At 44.1% G+C, this 21,875-nt stretch overlaps 1 protein-coding gene across 10 annotated transcripts in view; it reads right to left on the bottom strand.

Annotated features, from left to right (window-relative positions):
• The window catches only part of FOXP1 (forkhead box P1), a 378,552-nt gene that overhangs the window by 321,201 nt on the left and 35,476 nt on the right, over positions 1–21,875 (bottom strand). For all 10 annotated transcript variants that reach the window (XM_038149488.1, XM_038149492.1, XM_038149504.1 and 7 more), the window contains exon 2: positions 11,514–11,641. The gene's annotated coding sequence lies outside the window, so the exon portion shown is untranslated. The remainder of the gene's footprint in view (positions 1–11,513; positions 11,642–21,875) is intronic.

Below are 21,875 nucleotides of genomic sequence, written 5' to 3'. Positions count from 1 at the left end.
ATATCCACATAACCTTGACACTGTAGTCACCTTAGTAACAAACAAGTGTAACATTCACTTATAATTGAAATCCCAATAGGGTGTTTGATTCAAGCAAAACAAAAATCAGAGACCCCTACTCTGCTGCTTTTTTCTTAGTCACATAGACATGGGCTAAAAGGATTTAAAAATAGATATATTTGTACACTATTACATCTACAAAGCAGAGCTATTTAATTTTAATTTAACGCTAAATGGAAACAAATATAACACCTTTAAAAGACATGATGCTAAAAAGAGAACAAATTATTTAAGTTCTGGACCAGCACAGCTTGGAGAATTCACACCAAGTAAAGGCCAGATTTAAACCAGTCTTACAGGCAAGAGAAGAAGCTGTTCTGGGGACATTGGACTAGCAGAACTGGGCATGTAGAGGACACCCTTCACTGTGCCACCAGAGCCCAGAACTGATGGGGACCAATATCCCCACCATGTCAAGCTTCTGCTTTGCATAGCTGGTTTCATTTAAATTGGGCTGTTTTGCATGAAAGAAAAAGGGCAAAGGTCCCAGCAGTGCCCAGAAAGGAACATTAATGTGCTTGGTCATTGCTTAGGAATGGCCAAGACCAGACACCTCAGAGAAAGGTACAAGAAACACCTGAACTGAGAGTTTTCACCTCTGGGAACAGGACTTTCTGCCTAACCCTTTGTTAGCTTTGTCCTAAACCAAGAGAATTTATACTCTTCCTAACTTGTAAGATTAAATAGAACTGCTCCCACTCAAAGTACCTGCAGATGTTTGCAATTACCTACAAACTTAAATTCTCTTATGGTTTCACACCTACCCCTTCACAGCTAGAGTTTACAGTTTTACTGAATCCGTTTGAGGGACAAAACCCAGCCTCAGCCATCTGAAGCCATCTATCCCTTTGCTCGTGTTGGCCTGCTCTTTTCACAGCCCCAAAAGAAGGAACTTTGTGCTCCTGCAGAAACTTTGTGCTCCTGCTCCAGCTCCATCACCTCTGGAGCACCAGCACAGCCCAGCCACCCATCCCTCTCCTCGAGGGCTGCCATCTGCCAGGGCTCCGTCACGCTTTTATGAAGTCCCTGATGAGCATGATTCAATTAACGTCGCCTGAGAAGCCACTCCACAGCAAATGAGAGGTGACAAGGAGCTGAGAGAGGAGCAGGGGGACACGGGGAGCAGCAGCTGGGCCGGGGGACACGGCAGAACTGCTACTGCACGTGGCAAAGTGGGGTGGAGCTGCCTGTGTCTGAAGGGTGATGGGGAGGGGTACAGGGAAGAGAGAATCTGGAGAAGTGGGATTCCTTGAAAGCTCTTCCCACCCTGCCTCTGGAAAGACAAACTGGAGGCAAAAACATGAGTTTTACTGGGTTGTTCTGCCATCAGGTGCTTTGCCTACACATCACCCAGAGTACACATCACCTTGCTGGGGTTAGGGGGATGCCCACGGGCCCCACCAGGAGATCTGTGCCCAAAACAGCTGCAGGAGTGAGCTCCTTCTGCTGGTGGAAACAAGGACTCAGCTAAATGTGGAGGGCTACAAGTTTCTGCAACAACATGCAAGTCTCCAACATGTGGCCCGTAACGTAGCTGTTGCCATGGTAAAAAATTCATGTTTAGTGAAAAGTGTTAAATCTTGTATCATAAGTTAAATCAGCTGCCAAGACACATTTTCACAAGTAGGGGAATTTTTGTCTTTTCAGAATGGAATGTTTTTCAGTTGACATTGATTTTTCCCTAAAATAAGTCCCCCAGAAAGGAAGCCAATCACACGTGAGGCAGTCCAAGAGCTGAATTACTCTACTCCTTCTCTGAATCATCAACAAGTGTTGTGTGCTAGTGCATGTGTGTGTACAAATGCACTGTAGCTTCATAAATTCCACCCTCTCAAACAAATAGGCAGTTAAACAATTTATTCAGAATATTAAAGTGATGATCCCAGCAGAAACACCAATATTTCATGCTCTGGGTGATGAGACTTCAAGAAATAACTTTTCTAACCAGGAACCAACTCAAAAATTATGTTGCCCCAGACTTTTCACAAATACAAGACTGAGTCTGACTATACAGCGGTTTATGTAGGTCAAGGACAGAAATACTAAGAGTACATTCATTTGTTTTTATGTTTCTTGCTCAGTATTTCAAAACAGAACAACTTTAATACAATTTCAGAAAGAGAGCTAAGGTTAAAATTCCTGCAGAATTAACAAAAAACCCAACAACAACAAAAACCCAAACTAAAAAAAAAAAAATCCCCAAAAAATAACGACCCCCCAAAAAAACTCAGCCACAAAAAAACTTGTTACTTTTACTCATTTAAAAACTATTGTAAGGAAATCTGGCTGTTGCCAGTTCAAGACCGTATGCCCTTCTTGTCCTGAACTACTCAAATTTGGCTCATTCTAGCATCTTATGGTTAATCCTCCATATTTGCAGCAAAATGCATTTCCAGTGGGAGGTTTTCCCACTGACACACCCAGGGAGGACTCAGCACCAGAACAGCTCCTGCAGAGGGGTCACTGCCCTGCTGGACAACGCAGACCTCTTGGACAACATTGTTTTTTCCTTTCCCACATCCCTCTTCGACAACCACAAGCTGGATTTCACCCTCCTTGAGTCTTCTGCGGTGAGGACTTTGCCCAACAGATTCCTTTCTTTTTTACCTGCTTCCAAGTAGCAACAGCCAGCAGCCAGTCACATCCTTGTTTCTAAGTTAAGAAACACTTCTGATTCCTCCTCCTCTCTCTAATTATTGCTCCGCGATCGATTTGCCGTGCGCCATGCCAAATTCGCACCTTAGCTCCTCACCTCTAGTCACTAAAAACTCAAACTCTCCTCCCATCTTCTCCACAAAAGACATTTTCTAGCAAGCAAGCTCCTGCTTACGCTTCCCTTTCTCTCCCTCTCTCTCTCCTGAAACCAGCTCTTCAGAAAGGCTGGAGCATATTTAGCCCTCCCAGCTCTCTGCTTGTCTCTTTCTTTTATTTTACATGGTTCAGTGTTCACATTCTGCTCTCATTCTGCCTTCTCTCCTTCTTTCCCTGCTCCGGTGCTACAAAAAGACATCTTCTGTGACACCTTAAAGAAAAAAAGGTCCCTGAATTAACGTGACTTGCACGGCGTGGTTTTTTCCGACCGCCCATTTGCTAATGTTGCAAACACAATTAGGAAGTCAAGGAAAGAGCTTACAGGAGCAGATGAAAGCTGCAGAGATAAAATGGAAAGCTTTTACCTGCCAAGCTCTCAGGTTAAGGTTCTAGGTTGCCCTCAGATCTAACAAAGCTCTAAAAGAGCCATATTAAGGAGATGCACAGTTGCACTGCTGTAATTATCAGGCATGGCTTTTTCCATCCTCCTAAAGACATGGATTTTTGCTTCCACAGTTTGCAAGCTGGTAGCCATAGGTGGTTTAAATTCTTGGTATTAAAAAAAGCTCAGAGCATTACTGACAATTAAAAACAGCTTTTACACATGCACAATAACGCTTCTCATGCTTTTTAAAAAAAAAATAATATGCATATCCATATTACCATCATAATAAGTGCCACAGAGTGACATGATATGATTGAGTATAATGGTTCCTTTGGAGCCATTATGGTCGATCAGTAAATAATACACTTTTGAAATTGTCTAACTACATATTTACACTTGTCAACTCTCATACACTTCAGTGACAGAATTTAAAAGAAACACTGTAAAAAACTGTAAGAACATTAAACCACAAAAACATTACGCTGAAGTAGTATTAAGGTTTGACTAAAACCCACAAAAACATGGAAATTTCAGGTTAAGGCAAATTCTCCCAAAATGACACTGTCTTTAGCTCCCAAGCTGTGCTCCAGTGCCTGCAGTGATCCAGGAAAAGCAAGGGATGAGGCAGGAAGACCACGGGGTCGTGGTGGTCCATGTGAGAACTGAGCCATTGTGGAAGGCTCTGGCCACCAATTTCATGAGAAATCTCATGGGTAACAACCAGCCTGACAGCAGCAATTCAGCTGCTCAGCAGAACAGCATTTCATGATATTTTATATAAACAAAGCCTGGGCCTTTCTCTGTTTATTCAGATGAAATTCCCAATTAAGTTGAGAAAAATTAGTCTTTATTTGTTTCAGAAGAGGCCCCATTGAGACACTGGGAGTTTTCCCTAGCTGAAACACATGGAGAAAAACTTCAGGCTTCGACCCTAAAAAGGCATTGCCAAAAAAATATGTTAAACAAACATGACAGTGGATCATTAATATCCCAAAGATTCACTCCATGTGGGGAAAAACAAGACTGGGAAGGAGGATGTTTTTTCAACAGTAAAATAATGGTCTTGGCGATGTCTTTTTTAATTGATAATTTTGTGTCTCTTGTTCAGCTGTAGCCACTTTTGCTCCGAGCAGTGGTGGCGGCAACTTTATTGGTTCCAGTAGAGCTCTGCTGAAAACAATAAGCATCAAGCTCCCCAGTGCCATCTGTCTTTCTGTGAGGGTCACATCCCGCTGCCCTGGAATCAAGGGGATATTGAATGCTTGGGAGCTGTCAAGAGCAGCCCCAGGCCCACGGCACCTCCTTTGCAGCAAAAGGACCCCAAACACTTCGGATGCTCTGCACCGAAATCCTGAACCAGGCTTTAAAAGCAATGATGGATATTTTCCTAGAGCAAAGGTCTTCCATTCATATATATATCTATATCTGTATCTATCTCCTTGCTCAGGCTTATCTATTACCTGGCTTGTGAGAACAAAATCCATAAAGGCTTGGCAGGGCAGGCTCTCAAAGCTGTTTGAAGAGACACAACCACCACACCCCTGTCAAGAGGGAATTACAGCCCAGTTTTACAGTCAACTCTCCCCTCGACTGGCTGATGACAGAGCAGCCTCCCTCTACGCTCAGCATCTGGGATTTTACAGCCGCTGTATATAAATGGGATTTTCATGACAAACAACTCTATATTCGGTTTCCTTGTGTATCTGAATGTGAGAGCGATCTCTTAAGGCTCTGCTGAGAAGAAGTATTAATGAAGACAAAGAGCATTTCAGGCTGTTCCCCACTGGAGCATTGTCATGATGACAGTATAAAGACTTTGTCCTACACAAGAACTTTAAGTCCACATCTTCCTCCCCATGCAGCAGTGCTGGACCCCCCTGTGTGCCTGACCCTCGCAGCCCCCTCCTCGGCATCCCACCACCCAACCCCACTGATGAGGACAGAATCTGCCATCAGCTCACAGAGCTTCCTCTGCTCTCTCATTTCACAAGGCCTCCCTGGAGATATTTGCTTTTGTCTAAATATTACAAACCAGGGAAAGACAAAGACTTTATAAACCCTGTTGCCTTTTCCCTTTGCACAGTGTCTGTCTCCTCTCACCCAACCTCACAGCTCATGCAAATGTCAGAGCCAGAACAGTTTCTACATCTCCTCGGGTCGCCTCACAGTGAAACCAGCAAAGGTAAACAAACTACTGAAGTCTGGGTATTTTTATTTCAGATGGCATGTAAATCAGTGGATGAAAGCTGGGAATAAACTGGCAATATGAGGGCAGCTTATTTAAGCTTCCTCCCCCAGCTCAGTGTTCCCTCAATGTAATATAGCTGACATAACCCTAACTAAGAAAAAAAAAGGAAAAAACCTAAGGAGATATAAATATTTTCTCCAAAGTCAAAGAGTCTTCCTTCAAGGTGTTTGGCCAACTCTTACAGAAATAGAGAAGCCCTTCCCTACCAAAGGCAAAATTTTCACCTGTAGGAAATCTGGAGGAGACCAGACACCACCTCACATGCTCAGGATGGGCGCAGGGTTCATCGTGGGACAGCCCAAGGAGGAGCCCAGATACCATGAGTGCTTGGGATGGGCACAAGCTCCTCATGGGAGCAGCAGAACCTGGGATACAGAAGGTGCTCGCTTCCTGCTGTGCAGCAGACCCCTTCTCAAACAACAGCCAGAGCAAGAGCTTCCTCCAGGGACTCAAATCAGAAAATGACTGGTCCTGTGTAGAGCTGAAAGCCCCTGGAAAGATGGGTTTTTAAGAGCAGGAGCTCCAGCTGCCACCTAATTGTCTGACCAGCGGGTGCCCCAAACCCACAAGCTCCTCACACCATTATCTCCTGGCAGAAAGGTGTTATGTGCTCCCACTCTTCCCCCTCGGCCTCCTTGTTTTAAGCTTTCTGGCTGCTGCTGAGGAAATGATTCTGCCTTGCTCTAACTTCCTCTCCATCACCTTTCTGTCTGTGAGGACTGGTGAGAGAATGTTTCCACTGCTCTTACACTTCCACATCATCCATTTCTGAGGCCCTTATAGGAAAAAAAGGCTGTCTCCCATCTCCTGCTGGTGATAGTTTTATCAGATAATAGCACAAAGCAGTTATGATCCTGTAAAGCTGTTACCAATACCCAGAGGTATCTGAATTGCAGCAGTGAGACAGATCATGCCTGCTGCACTCACCCACCAATGGGCAAAGCCTGGGCAGCATCTGAGGGACCTGTCCACTAAAGAGAATATCACTACTTCAACCTGCCATGAGCAGTTGTTTGGCTTCTCTGATTTTCTGCATGCACATGGTATTTTTCTGTATTTTATTTTAAGTTAAAACCTGCTGGAATCTGATAGCTCCAGACACAATAGTGCCAAGGAGAAGGAGCCTCTGGTCCCTGAGAGGGACTTCTTTCCATGCTGACTTGACACATAAAATCTGCTCCTTCAATTATGCCTTCCCTCTTACCTAGACGTGACGGTGTGAAAACATAATAAAAGCTCTCAGAAAAGAAGTTTGAGGAAGCTGATAAAGTATTTTTTCAGATCTCATAAATACTTTAATACCAAGATAGCCACTTGCACAGCCCAGCTCTGCCCCTGTGCCATGTTGGTGACTGCAGGCACTCACGCCTTCCCAAAGCTCCTCAATCTCCCTCAGCCCAAAAACTGCCCTGAGCAATAAAAACAAAGCTGCTGCCACACAGAACTCCAGCTATAAGCCCCACTTTGCTCCGTCAGCACTCTGCATCCAGAGAGGCACAGGTGCTTTACAAAAATTTGTGGTGCACACACACCTGCAAACTCAGAACTTCACACGCCCCACAGCATTTCTGCTGTGCCACTGCTGGTTCAAAATATCCCTTCAAACATCTCAAGTATCAACAAAGAGATTTTAATTACCCATTCACAACCTCTACCGAGCCAGGGCAAAGCCTTGCAGAGAAAAGCTCTGCTCAGGACTTTAGGTTCACCACCTTCCCAAAGCAAAATCTTTTCCTGTTATGTGATTTATTGGAATAATAGGTTTTGCTTGTATGATAAAACAGATTACTTGAAAAACTGTCCTAAAAATCATTATAGATGTAGAAAAGTGAGGGCTTGCTCTATCGCCACAACAAAAATGCTCTATTTGTTTTTCTAAATATAAAGCACTGAAAAATACCACCAATTTGGTCAGGATAGAATTCTGCACTAAAGCCTTCATTTTAGGTGTGAGAAGATTTTTTTACTGAGAAGGCGTGAAATTCCCCCTTCTCCTGGTGATGAGAAATGCCCCCTGATGCCCCAGCTCCTCCAGGACATAGCCAAAGTCGAAATAATTTTCAAAACTAATATGTACACTGAGTAACATGGTTAACATCATCCAATGAATTTAGATCCACCTACACGGTATAAATATATCTAGATAAACTGTCACCTTCAGCAGAATTCATTAAAATAATGTTGTATCTTCCTTGTTAAATGTAATTTTTTTAATTGAAATTTAATCTTACTGCATTATTTGGTAGATTTTTAATTGACATTTGTAGTAATTAATTGGTAAGCATTACAGCTTTGTCTGAAGAATTTAAAACTAAATTTGACATCGAGATTGGCCAGCCACTGCTGTGAGGTGCCTGCTGGGAGCATTTCATCATCCTCCCAGCCCCTCCTGCTGATCAGAGGTGGGAGATGATGGTCTCTTTCTTACAGTCATGAATTACATTACTAATGTATTCCATTACCACCACGCAAATGTCATGTTAATTCCTGATCATCATCAAGTCATACAATGGTTTCCACGCTGGCACCCAGCCAATTAGCGGTGTGGAAAAATATTCCGCCAATTATATAACTTGAATTAGGTTAAGGACTCAAGAGAAAGCAAAATAAATGCTTTGAAAATACTTCTGAGATAAAATGTAAGTTGACACTGTCTTCATGTGCTATAGCCGATGTTATACAATCTGATAGGCAGCTGCCAACATTCATAACTGTTTATTAAATCTAGCCTCTCTTTATGGTGGCAGCTAAGATCTGTATTTTTACCAATATTAGGTTCATTGTGTTATGAAAAAAGACCAAAATACTTAGGAGCATTCACACCAGCTTATAAAACTTACATTATGTACTTTATTAAATTGTTAAAATTACTTCTTCTCTCCTCCCCCTGCCACAGAGAAAGTTCCACGGACAGAAAAGTTTCAGAAAAACAAAGTCTTTCTGAAGCCACTGATGCCACAAGGAGCAAGGGAGAACCTGCAAGGACAGAACTGACATCTCTGGGCTGCTGCCACCTCTGCCAGGGGATGCCAGGCTGGGCTCCTGGAGCTCCCCCCACCCACTGACACCCATCTGGGTTAGCACAACCTGGGGGAACCCCCCCTGCTCCACAGACAATCCCCTCTTGCCCCCTGGGTATCACCAGAAGCACCACAGGGCAAACCCAGCCCTTTCTGTAACCAGGGGCCAGAGGGGAGGACTGAGGGAGGAGAGGGGCACTGTCAGGAAAGGTGCCCACAATCCATGTGGGAAGGGCAGGGACACAGCAGGTCCCTGACGCGCCGTCTGCTCGGTGTTCAGCACCACCAGGCTTTTAGTACCACCCCATTATTTCGATTTGTTCCGTTCTTAACTCAATTTATCCTACAAGCATGGTTATCTCCAATTTAAAAATGTACACAGCACCAGCTCCATGACTTTAAAAATTCATAACTACGAGCAATTTGTTAAAACCTCTTCCTGCATCTTTCTCTCTCATTTTCCGAGGTGCTGCAATGAGGCAATTCGCTGTGCTGGCTGCTTACCCCAGATGACCTTTGCCTGCCATAAAATGGTATACAACCAAACTCTCTGCTTTAAATAAAACCCTTGCCTCTTCGAAAGGCCCTACGTATTCAGTCAACACAATCAGCAGAAACCACATTTGGCTACTCAATAAGCTGGAAACCTTTAAGGCGTGCACGGCGGTGAATGAATTCCTGACATCACCAGGGACACTCGAGTGGGGAACAAGAGAGACGGCCGAGAAGTGGCTCTTGCTGCAGCTGGAGAAAGGATCACTCCTTTAAGCTGAACTCTCAAGGAAAACGAGAACAAAAACTGAATTAGCTCGACACGTACCCTCTGCAGTCAGCACATTGCTAGGCAACTTACCATCTCTTGATAGAATTATGGTGGAGGGCTGGTCGTACATCAGGGTTAAGATGAACACAAGCACCAGTTTGGGCCAACTGCTCCTTTCCAGTGGGAATGCTCAATGCTTGGTCATTTCGTATTATTGTTCTGCAATATGTCCTAGGCACCTAGAGAGTCTAATGCATTCAGAAGGTATTTTAAAGCTATTATGTGACATGAAAATTTCAAGATAACTGGAAGTAAGTGAATTTTAGGAGGAGCAGCACGAGACTTTTTCTTTGTTCAAGCCAGCATTTGGAGGGAGTTAACAATCCTTCTTCTCATTGCTTTTATTTTTTAATAGTGAAGGTATCCAGAGGGCATGTTACTTCAACACTTTGTCTTTACTCCAGATGCCGGCTGGCCTCAGCTCCACACCTCCATAATTCAACCTGGTATTTCTAGTGGATGCTTTGAAACACTCTGGTCCTTCTGTGTGCCACGCTGAGACCAGACACAAAGTGCCACTACAAGCAGTGCCATGGGGCTGTCACAGCACCCAACGATGGCACACTTCACCCATGCCAGCCTTAGAAGGGCCTCTATCTTTAACAATACCTGGATATTGAGATTCTGACCCCAGGCATTATTTACATTTACTAAAGAGGCATTAAGCAAATGCACAGGGTGCTTTAAATCAAGGCATGTACCTTGCATATAACCCCACGCTTCCCATGCATACTTTATAGGCACAAAGAAATAATTAATTACCTAACCACCGTGATTAAAATCAATTGATTCATATGCGACAGAGCAGTGAGAAATTTTTGCATGACTGGAGAAGGCTGGAATTGGTCCCCGTTTGGGGATCTCGGTCCTATCAGAGGCTGGTAATTCAGACATGAAGGAAATGGTAAGAATCCCTCTCCTCTATGCACACTTCGAGCTGCCATATGGGTTTATTCAACTGTTTACTATACCAGTCGGTAAAAACTGAGCAGCTATTATAATCTTTGCTAAATGACATGGTAATTATGCTACCTCTGGAAAAAAAAAAAAAAAAAAGGGGAAACTTAGAAAAAAAAAACCACAATTCACTGATGTATGAATTTCTCGGGTTTTATAATCTTTGAATTGAAATGCACTTTCCAACACACAGAGTGATATTAAACATATAATAGAAACCTGAATTTATTTAAAAAAACAATTTGTGCTCCCAATTCCTACACAATTTAATTATGCAGATTTCCTGGGCTTGAAAGATTTCTTACACAGACTCCCCAGTTTGCTGCAGAATGAGATGATTCTTGTTTTCCCAAACTAATATTGCCCCTCCTCGCACCTCAGTTATGAAGAGAGGCAATCAGGAGGAGGCAGGTCAGAGGAGTGGGCATGGAGAGCTCCCCATGCCAGGTTCCGTGGGGATGGGGACAGTTGGAAAAGGCACAACCACCTTTTGCATGGCACAAAAGGGACATGGGGCTTCTTGGGGGGGTAACCCCACCAGGAAAGGCAACTGGCCCTTAACAGAAGAAGGGTCTCACTCCAGCATCCTCCTGAGCTTGATCAAAACAAGCTGTTGAGGGCTTTGTCCCCGTGTCCCCCAGGCTGGGCAGCAGCAGCAAGGTGAAGCACACGCTGCAGGACAGCTCTCCTGTGTACCAGTGACACCATTTTGTCACTGGGATGCAAGTGCAGCAAATGCTGGAGCTAATTATCTGTTGGCAATGGCTCCTTTGAGAATCCACCATGTGACACACGATGGCAAGGAGACCTCTCCGTATCCATATTTCATCACGACATGAATTGCCCACACAAGCTTGGTTTAGATCCTGTCTGTCTGCAAGGCTTGTTTTGGGCAGCAGCTTTGCCTGCATGGCTGAACTCCAGTTTCACCACCAAAGCCCTTACAGTTCATAGAATTCAGGGGGATGAAGAGAAGAAAGAAAGGAAAGGAGTATTTTTTTTTCTGTATAGGTAATATTTGATATTTCTGCTATTTCATGCCAATGAAGTTTGCTTTGGGTTTTTTTGAGAATAGTGGTGACTTGCCTGTAAACACAGACAGTACAACCCCCTCCCACCAAATTAAAAAGGGAAGAAAAAAAATGAGGAAAGATAATTGGTAAGAAAGAATAAGTGAGAGTTATTGCAAACTCAGGCTTGACAACTCACCAGTTTTACTTGCAGGCATCACACATATCCATTCATGACTCAGGGCAAACACAGGAAAGGATTGGAACCCTTCTCATGGCAAATGTGTCTGGAAGCCGGAGTCACTCAGAAAAAATGTTCTCAGGAGACTGAAAGACAAAAACATGTTTTAAAACTTCACTCAGTTAGAATCATATCAAAGCCTATCGTTTTCCTTTGAAAGTAGAAGGTGGTTATAAATGCTGGAGCTGGGGGGAGCATTACAGAAGCATGTCTGTGTATCAAACTATCACACAGCAGACTCTATTTGGCTTTAAATAAAACCAAAACTTACAATATTAAGAAAGGTTTTTAGAGACAAATGCTTATTTCACATTTGCAACGTGCTCCTCCGACAGGAGAGCTTATGTTCCTTCTAAATACCAAAATGTGTCACCATCCAAATCCACATTCTGCCTGAAAACATTGTACTGAGCACAAAATCCAGATACTTTAACCTACTTTGCATTATCAAAATATAACACTCTCTGAATTTCTGAACTATTTACTCTCTGTCTTCACTCACTGCATCCTGATTAAACCTTAATAAAATGTAGAACCTCTTGTTAGCATTAATCTTTCCTCTGAGATAAGGAAAAACACATATAAAAACTATTTGATGTTCAGGGTGGAAAGGCAAAACTTGCAAACATCAGTTAAGAAATACCAATTAGTATGTTTTTTTCCCCAGCTATTAGTAACACAGATTGAGCTTAAGCTTAGCTCAGAGGAAGCTGCTCCCTGTACAAATGAAACACCCATTTTACTAATAAGGGTATTTCAAAATAAGGTGTATAACATCTTCACTGATACAGTATCTGCACTGAGTAACACCTCACACTCGGAAATACAACCAGAGGTGTTCCCAGGGCTGTTCTGCATCACATCTATGAAACCACATGGGATTTAAACAGCAGCTCTGGTGCCTGCCCAAACTGGGGAAGGGCACACTGTGCCCTAATGAATGCACCAGCACCTGGGAGAGCCTCTGCTCCCAGGACCTCCGCACCACAGGGACCTGCAGCATGAACCCCAGGGGACAAAGCAAACTTTGCAATGGAGAAAAACACCTCAAAACACTTGAAAAAGAAAAAGCATGAAAACAAAAATCACCTGGGTGCTTCTGAGCCCTTCATTCCTCAATCCTCACCCTCAAGAGCATCCCCAAGGCAGTGGCTGCTCCCAGCCTTCCCACACCCACCAGCGCTCGGACAGGGGCGAGTCCTGCCGTCCCCAAATTAACCTCATGGAGTTAATGATTCTGGCAGTCCACTGCAGCCTTCCTGAGGAACATCCGGAAGCTTCGGTCTTAGCAACAACTGCATGAAATTTTGCAAGACAAAATCCAGGTACTGCTCTGGCCCTGGGGCTTTCTCCCGTTCTTTGCTGAATGTGCAACGGCTCAAAGATCACAAGGGTTCAGAAATCTAAATATAGGGCCTATGTGACCCTATTACAAAACTGTGCTACACAATAAAAATAGATCCAAAAGGGGTTTTAAAACAGCATTTATGCTAAAAATTACTTCTTTCTCAGAGACTCTGAAATACCTGCAAACCAAAAGTGACCTGCATCTTGCACTGGTTGTATTTTATTCATGAGGGGCAGAGCACTTGAGAGAAGCAACAGAGCAGTGTCAGAAACACACATCCGAGCTTTGCTTTATTGCTGTGCTTGATGACAGATATGCAGATGGGTTTGTAGCTGAGCAGAAAGCTGCATCTACATATGATTGGGACAAGATTTCTCCAGCTGACCTGCTGCACCACAGTATTCAACTAATCTTTATCCATGATACATCTGTAGGGCAGGAAAGTATCATTAGCCCTCTTCAGAAGATGAGGAATCGAGGCTCATTTTAGCTACTGCTTGCTCAAAAAATTAATGTTCAAGACTTTTGAAGCAAAATTATTGTCTAAATAATATATGTGGTCTGCAGAAGATGAGGGCTACAGTGCACAAAAGCACTGTCCTCACCTGTAGATCACTCCTCACATCCTTCCTCAACATAAGGAATATCTTGGCCCCCGTGATTTGGAAGCTGAGAGAGCTCCTACCTGAGGAATGAGAAGCAGTACAGGGAAGAGGCAAAGACATTCCATCCAGTTTGCCCTGAACTCTGACAGTGCACCTGGAAAAACTGATGCTTCTTACACCATCAAAAACTGACCTCACTCCACAAAATATTTCTTCAGCCAGGTTTCCCAAGGGAACAAAGCCTGCACGATCACCATGTACTTTCTGCACCCAGCCCCACCTGCATGTTTTGAATCCCTTGGATTAATGGGAGCAGAGAGCTCCCAAAGACACGAGTTCTCACGGCATTAACTCTGGGGCTTGCCCCACTGGTGGCCTCCAAACCCACTGGACCGGCTGTCTCCGAGAGCCAGCTGGCTCCAGGCACAGCTCCAGGCTGAGCCCAGCACAGCCCAGGGGCAGCTCAGGCACTTCCATGGACCTCAGTGCTGGAGAACCTGGAGCCATGCTGCTGGGGGGAAGGGTGGAGGAGCAAGAGGAACAGATTATAGATCGGTTCTGATAAACTCAAGCCTTTAATGATCTACCCACACACTCGAGTTCGATCTGGCATTGACAAATTGAAGCTTTTAATGATGTGCCCACACAGTGGAGTTGGCCACTCCTCTTCCACAACTTTCACAAAAATAGCATGCTGGGTTAAAGACACAGAAACTCTAAAACTGCTGCAACACGAGCAAAACCCTTGATCAATTTTTGGCAAACCTTCCCCAAAAGATTTTTTGAAAGGGCCTCCAACACAGCCCTCTAACACAAACCTTCTGCACTGCCCTGCTCCCATACAGATTCTTCGAAGGCACCAGCTCGATAAGGGGCAATGAGATGCAGCAGCTTTAGCATAGCTGAAGTACAAAGTCAATCAAACCTTGAAACAGGAATCTGGGCTTCATTAATTCCAGCAATCACAACGTTTTTATTATCACTGTATTAATCAGAATAGGAAACCTATTAATCTGCCCCAAACAAAAATTAATCTTTGTAATATTGAGCAGATTTGAAAGACAAGTTTTAATATTTCGCTATTTAAATCTCAAAGGCAGAGGCACACAGCTCAGACAATCGGGCAGATCACTGTGGACTTCACCTCATCAGCATGAGGTCCCTCACCTCTCCCTCGCTGTTCATCTCCACCCTGGGGTCCAGCTGCTCCTGGGGCTTTTGAAGGAACCCAGAGCATCATTCCTACACTAAACTGCAAAACTGGCTGCACTGAAGATCCTGATGCACTGAAGAGCCGTCAAGAGTTTATGTTATAAAGGAACAGCACCTGGGTGGCACAGGCTGGAAGTGCCACCATGCCAAGGGCTGCCTGGGTGTGAGGGAGCTCTGCAAAGGGCAGGACACACCTGAGAGGCGGCAGAGGCATCCCTGTGTGCACAGGGGAATGAGAAGAGGTGCAGGGGGAGAAAACAGCAAGTGGCTGCAAAACAAGAAAGTATATCTGATATTCCCGTGCTCCACCGGAGCGAGTCAGGGACTGCTACACAGATCTGGCCAGGTGACCTGGACCAACCCCCCAAAGCTGCAGCACATCCCCCCAGCAATACAAGGGCCACCAGAACAGAGCCCAGCTTAAAGGAGAAAGCAGGTGGCAGAGAAAAGGTCCTTACAAAATGATGGCAAGGAGCAGGACGAGTCAGAAAGCGGCTGAGGAAAAAAAGAGGAATGACAAATGTGACTGAAAAAGGAGGAGAACCATCCCAAGCATCTCCAGATAGCCATGCCCTGCCTGGGGAGGGTGACATGGCTGAGTACATGGCTGCAGTTCCTTTTGCTGCTCTTCCATCATCATCCTGCTGTGGCAATTGGTGATGAACAGGTTATTTTGCTACTTGGCCAAATTTTCGTGAAAGCAGCTTTCACCAACACTCAAATACATCCACACATGCACTGACACACACCTCGGGACTGTGTCTGGCACAATCCAGGCCTGATCAAAGGCAGAGTTTCAATCATCTCACACACGACTCATGTCAGGCTGTTTACTGACTGCACTGGAACCACAGAACCCTGTGTTAGCTAATGATTTCTCAAAGCCATGTTGCACAAAAGAAAACAGGTTCAACTTGTACATCAGTGCCTAAGAGACTGCTCCAAAATAGACAACTGTATGAAAAGTTGTGCCCATGTATACATATATACAAAACTGTTTTTAAGTGACTGTTTTAAATTAGAATAAATCTGTGTTCCACCAATTAAGCTTAGAATGCACGGCTGATATCGCTCGCTATTTTAAACAAGCGGCATAATAAACGCAAAAATTCAAATATTTTAGAGAAAATACTTGGAGAGTTGAGACATTAATTTTGCCATATACAATCTGTTTCACAGGGATTTAAAAAGCTTTATTGCCACCCTGGGTACATTGGAATAAAGATGAAACACCATCCTTTCCTATTTACATATTAAAAAATACGTGCCTTCTTGATACAGATTACCAGGCTTGCTGATACATGACTCTGTTGAAAACAATACAGCCTGTCTAGCAAACCCAAAGCCCCAAACTAGAAGTGTCCTTGCACTCTAACAGGTTCCAAACAGAAATAAAATGTACTGCTGGCTTGTTTATCCTCCCCTCTGGCGAGTGTCCTGGGGGAGGGAGGCCAGAGGAGCTCCCCAGGGCTCTGCCTACCCATGGAGCTGTTTATCAGCCACCAGAACCAGCAGCAAAATAAAGGGAGTAAGATCAGACAGGAAAACCTTGAGATCTCAGGATGTCTACATCCAGGTGGGAAAAAAAAAGGAAAAAAAAGAGAAAATAAACAAAAAAAACCAACAAAATATACCCCCAAAAAAACTCCCAACATTCTTATTCGTATTTCTACCTAATACATTTTGATTGCAGCTTGAGATGATCAGCTAAAATGTTTCAATACAGACAATTTTTTCTCCAAAATAAATAACCTTTTTCCTTTTTCCCCCTTTTTTCCTCTTCCCTCCCCCCCTTTAAATAAACTACATTAGAAACACATGTCCAAAGCATCCCTAAAAAGACCACAAAGTCTGCTTGCAAGGGGAACCTCACTTCACCGAGCGATTCTCCCCTTTCAGCTGGGATCCACCTCAACTTTTTGATGTTGGTTGGAGCTTTTATTTGCAAATAGAGCAGAGCTGCCTGGGATGGAGGGCTCCTCTGGAGCATGCCATGTGGTCTGCACAGATGTTCCTTTTATTCCCGTGTCCCACAAGGCTCCGAGGCTCGCCGGTGTTAAACAGATTACGCAAGTAGAACACTTGATTTTGCATGTCCCCCTTTTTTTCCAACAGTTGTCTAATTTACTCAACTCATTCTGCCCCCTCCTTGTCCCTCACAATCACTATAGAAAACAGAGAAAAATGCAGCTGAAGCAAGGAAGTTTTTCCTCCAGGAGCAGAATATACAGGAATGCTCAGCATCCACAAGCAAGGCAGAAATGCAGAAGAACAAAACTCATCGGGACAGTAAAGTAACAAGCTCATTAGTCAGGTTGTGCTAAAGACACTTCATTATATGCCAGCAGCACCAGTCGCTACAAGTAGCATAATCTCCCACCCTTATTTATATGTCCAAATGAGAAGTGAACTTTCTCCAAAAAAAAAAAAGGAAATAAATAAATAAATAAAAGAAAAAAAATCTAACACCAATTATGGGTGCTAAGCATTCGAAAATCCTTGAAAATCTGGCCTTCAACTCGGTCACAAAGAAGGGGCTTAATTTCCCGGCTGTCAGGCATCCCAATCAACAACTGAAGTCAATGGGATCTACACAGCACCTTATTAAAAAAAAAAAACCAACAGAGCCTAAGAGGCCCATTAAGGAACTACAGCTACGGGGAGAGAACCTCACTGCTGAACCCAGCAGCAGTACACAGCTTTGTGCACCAGCCACTTCGCTCTCATGCTTAATTTGATTAATCATTTTGGTATTATCCCCAATTAGAAAAGTGTCTAACAGGAAAAAAAATCAATTAAAAAAAAAAATGGTTTAAGCCTAAGGAACAGCAGCTACTGAACATGCAACGACTTGGGACCTCTGGCATTTACCAAGGATACAAAATTGAAACTAAAAATTGCGGACAAATACAAAGGCATTGGTGTTTCATCCAGACTGCGGATTATGATTTTTTTTTTTTTTTTTAATAAACTCAAACCGAATTCCAGATGTTGAAAGTTGGGAAGTAAAAACTGCTTTAGCTGTAAAAACACAGAAAGGTGAGACAAAAAATTCTGCTGAAATATAATGAATCTTAGGGATGAAAGCGAAGCCCATGCACCCCCTCACCAGGAGAGGGCTGGGACAGGGATTCTTGCACTCTGTGTGCCAAGCCAGGTACTGGGGCAGGGGTTTGCCCTGAGTTTCCTTTTAATAATGGACAGAGTAGAGCAGGAATCCCCGGGAACTCCTGCAGCAGAAAGGGGAACAAACCTCCCCTGCAGTTCTGCACGGGACCTCCTGGCACCCAGACCTGGCTGCCTGCAGCCCACGGGTGGCACCTGGCAACTCCACCTGTGCAGCAACACCAGGGCAGGGGGCACCTGTGGATGCCATGGACACAAATTAGCACATCCCAAAAAGACACACAAACCCACCTTTTCTTCCACCAGAGTCCAGATCACCCCTGAGACAGCAGAGCCACATCTGAGGCTCCGCAGTCCCTTCAGCATCCAAATACAATCCAAATTTGGACCCGCATGACTAGTTCCCGGTTTATTTTATGGGCTTGATCACCACCAACACTCAGGGATTTTGAAAGCAGAATTCAAGGCAGTAATTTGAGATCACTGGTTTCGCCTCTGTTTGTTTCCACCACCACAGCATCCACAACGCTACAGATGAACACAGAACATTTAGAGTATCCCACAGCATCCCACCAACTCTTTCCCAGAAGTGACTGAGTCTCACCCTAAAATTCAGGAACAGCAGCAAATGTTTGGATTCTGATAAGAAGGGGAATATTCATCAGCATACTTCACAAGTGATGCAGTCACAACTTGCAAACTTAGTCACAGAAATATGACTGAACTTGTCTGCTACCACACAACAAAGTACCGTCTAGTGGTTAAAATCGGAGGACATGATTCAGGAATGCAAGCCTTTTCAAAGGAGAACTAAAACACATGATTAAGTGCTGTTGAAGTCAATAGGCTGATTCAGAGACCAACTTCTGGAGCGATGGATAATACTCCCCACATTGCCATATGGCTCTCAGTCAAACTTCCTAGAAGCATTTGCTAATACCAGGTTCCACCACAGCTTTTGGGAGGCCTGCTTTTCTTTTGCCCTTTTCCCCCCCCCCTTTCTTTTTTTAAACCTATGTCTGGGATAATTTTCACCCACTCTGAAGATCCTCCAGGCTCTCACTGACTGAGAGAGAATGTGCCATGATTACTGCAGGGTGGTGCAGATTCATGCAACAACTAATAGTCTCAAATGCAAAGTTATCTATATATATAAATGAATTCAAGAGCGCATTATATAAATATATGCTATATAAAATAATAAATGCAAATCTGTTACAATCCAAAGGCACTTTTTGTGGTGTTTAGTGAAAGGCACGCAAGCCTGTTACAGTGATGAAATCCAGCACAAGCATCTTGGCCAGCTGAGGGATCTTTGCAAACAATCCCAGTCCCACCTCAGAACTCCCGAACCCGCTTCCTTTACGGAAATATTTCATTTCTCTTGCCAGCTCCCCGCTCACCGCTGCACTAAAATGTTCTGGGGCAGGTTTGCTGCTCTGCTAATATACTGTGCACAGACAGCAGCCCCTTGTCACAGCTCCCTGCAGGGTGGTGACACCAGCACGGCCACCACGTCCGACCCCTCAGGCAGCACTGCTGCCCCACGCGAGGGTCACCCAATTTCCTGGGAACGCCATCCAACAGCACCTCCTGCTCCCCAGCCTTCCCCAGCCCTGCCAACACAAACACACAGCAAACCAAACCTTCTAGCAGGATAAATGGCTACCCAGCAGCGCTCAAGCTACATTTACAGCAACTCGGTTACAGTTTGTATTTCTATTTATGGGATGGGAAACTAAAGGAAAGACCACTGGCAGAGCCACCCACTGACTTCCATGGCCTCCCTCATGCACACGATTGAAATAATCCACTAATTTTGCACGTTTCCTAATCCTTGAAAAGGTTGAAAAGTTACTCTTTACCTTTAGTCACGGAAAAGAAGAAAGAAAACAAAAGCCCAAGGAATTCTAGCTGGCTTTTTGAAACACTTCGCAGATAAGGCGTAACATCATTTTTAAGCAGTTTGAAAACACCCTGTTACTGCCTACAATTAAATAAATGTAATCACAGTCTAAGCTGGCCCTCCCGGCCATCTGTCTTTAAGGCAATGGGGAAAGAAGAGGCGCTACAACGTGCAGTACTTTTTCTGGCTTTTAAAGTGTTTCTCCTTATTCAATATCTAAATTAAATCAAATGGAGTATACTAAGTAAGCCCATAAGACACAGCACATGATGCAAGAGTCTTAAAATCCTTATCTACTGAGCACTCCAGCTTAAAGGCTGATGTTTTATGTTCCCCTGCAGCGCACGGGGATCCTGCTGGCTTGGCCAGACTAGGAAAATAAGCTTCGAATGACCAAATGCAACTGCAACTTGAAAAGTAGGAACCAAACCAGACACAACAAACCACAGAGCAGCCGCCCCAGCCCGGCCTGGGCTGCCCCAGCGCTGCCATTCCCTGCAGTGACCGACTTCACCTTCCCAGGGCTGCTGATAAGATGCTCGGCAGCCCAAACCCGTGAGTGGGGCTGGCAATCACGAGGTTTTTAGCCCGGGATGCTCAGGGTGAGGAAGGCAGGAAGCCGGCGAGCGCTGGCGGAGGCGCAGATGCGCGGAGTTGTGCAAATCTGCTGAATTCCAAAGTTATGAACTCCCCGAGTTTAAGCGATCCTGAAAACGCCCGCGAGCCAAAATCTACAGTCCTGTCTGGATGCTCTCCCTGCAGGTCCTGGGGCAGGGGAACCCACCCCACCACACACCCAGCACATTTTGGGTCATTTTCTGCCCGTGAGCATCCTGCAGACAGCTCACAGCAGTCATTCCCTGGTGCTGTTTCATCTTTGTTCCAGTGTACCCAGGGTGGCAATAATGCTTTTTAAATCCCTGTGAAACAGATTGTATACGGGAAAATTAATGTCTAAATTAATGTCTCAACCCTCCAAGTATTTTCTCTGAAATATTTCATTTTTTGTGTTTATTATGCTGCTTGTTTAAAATAGTGAGCAGCATCAGCTGTGCATTCAAAGCTTAATTGGTGGAACAGAGATTTATTCTAATTTAGAACAGCCACTTAAAAACAGTTTGCACAACTTTTCCTGACCTCGTTGATCCTGGAAAAGAAATGGGTGTTCCTCCAGGCTCATGCATCTGAATCTACCTCCCATGGCAGAAGCAGGGAGCACCAAGTACTGCAGGGCCTATAAAGACCAACTTCCAGTAAAATGGAAATAAAACCACAGTTCAAGGCAAACTCCACCATCTATCCTCCAAGTCTGTTTGTTTCTCTCCTGAATGCATGCCATCAAAGCATAACTACATGAGAAACATCATTTTACTTGTCCAATAAAAGGGACATTTATCACAAATAAGAGCTAAGCAGCTCAAATATTAAAATGGGAATAAAACTATTGCTAATATCAATTGTATAAATTAATACTAGCAGTTGATTAGGTCCAGCTGTATTCTTAGACTTTTGTTCTATGACTGAGACTTTTTCACTACATTTTTATTACTAAATAATAATTTTTTTTTAAGTCCTTAGCTCTACCAGATCAATCCCTTTAGGTTTTATTGTTAACTCATCTGCCCCACATTTGGCACACCTGCCCACAGAAACAAACCACACATTGTACCTTACTTCCTCCATAGAAAAGCTCTGTAATTTCCACCCCATCTACTAAGTATGTTTCGAGGTCAAACTTTAGATCTCTTCCTTTGGGCTTTTTTTTCCCCCCCTTGCTACATTTCAACTTGTAAGCCCCAGAAAACGGTTTCAAAAATTAAAAAAAAAAAAAAAAAAAAAAAACCAAACCAAAAACAGCACAAAACCAACACTTTCTGAGCAGAAAAATTTGCAGAAATTGTATTTCCTCTGAACCAGACAATGCAGCTTGAAAAGGAAGACAGAGAAAAAGAGAGTGAGGCAGTTCATGCTGCAGAGCAGCCTCTGGGCTGGAGCTGTGACGACAGCACTGGGACATCCTCAAATCCACCCAGCATTCCAATAATGCAAAGCAAAGCACTGCCACAGCACAGCCAACCCAGGGGCATCCCAACCCTATGGACAGAATGCATCTATTTGTGACG

The sequence above is a fragment of the Motacilla alba genome, chromosome 12 (genome assembly GCF_015832195.1).
Source record: "Motacilla alba alba isolate MOTALB_02 chromosome 12, Motacilla_alba_V1.0_pri, whole genome shotgun sequence".
Classification (NCBI taxonomy): domain Eukaryota; kingdom Metazoa; phylum Chordata; class Aves; order Passeriformes; family Motacillidae; genus Motacilla; species Motacilla alba.
This window is presented reverse-complemented; position numbering and strand designations above follow the sequence as displayed.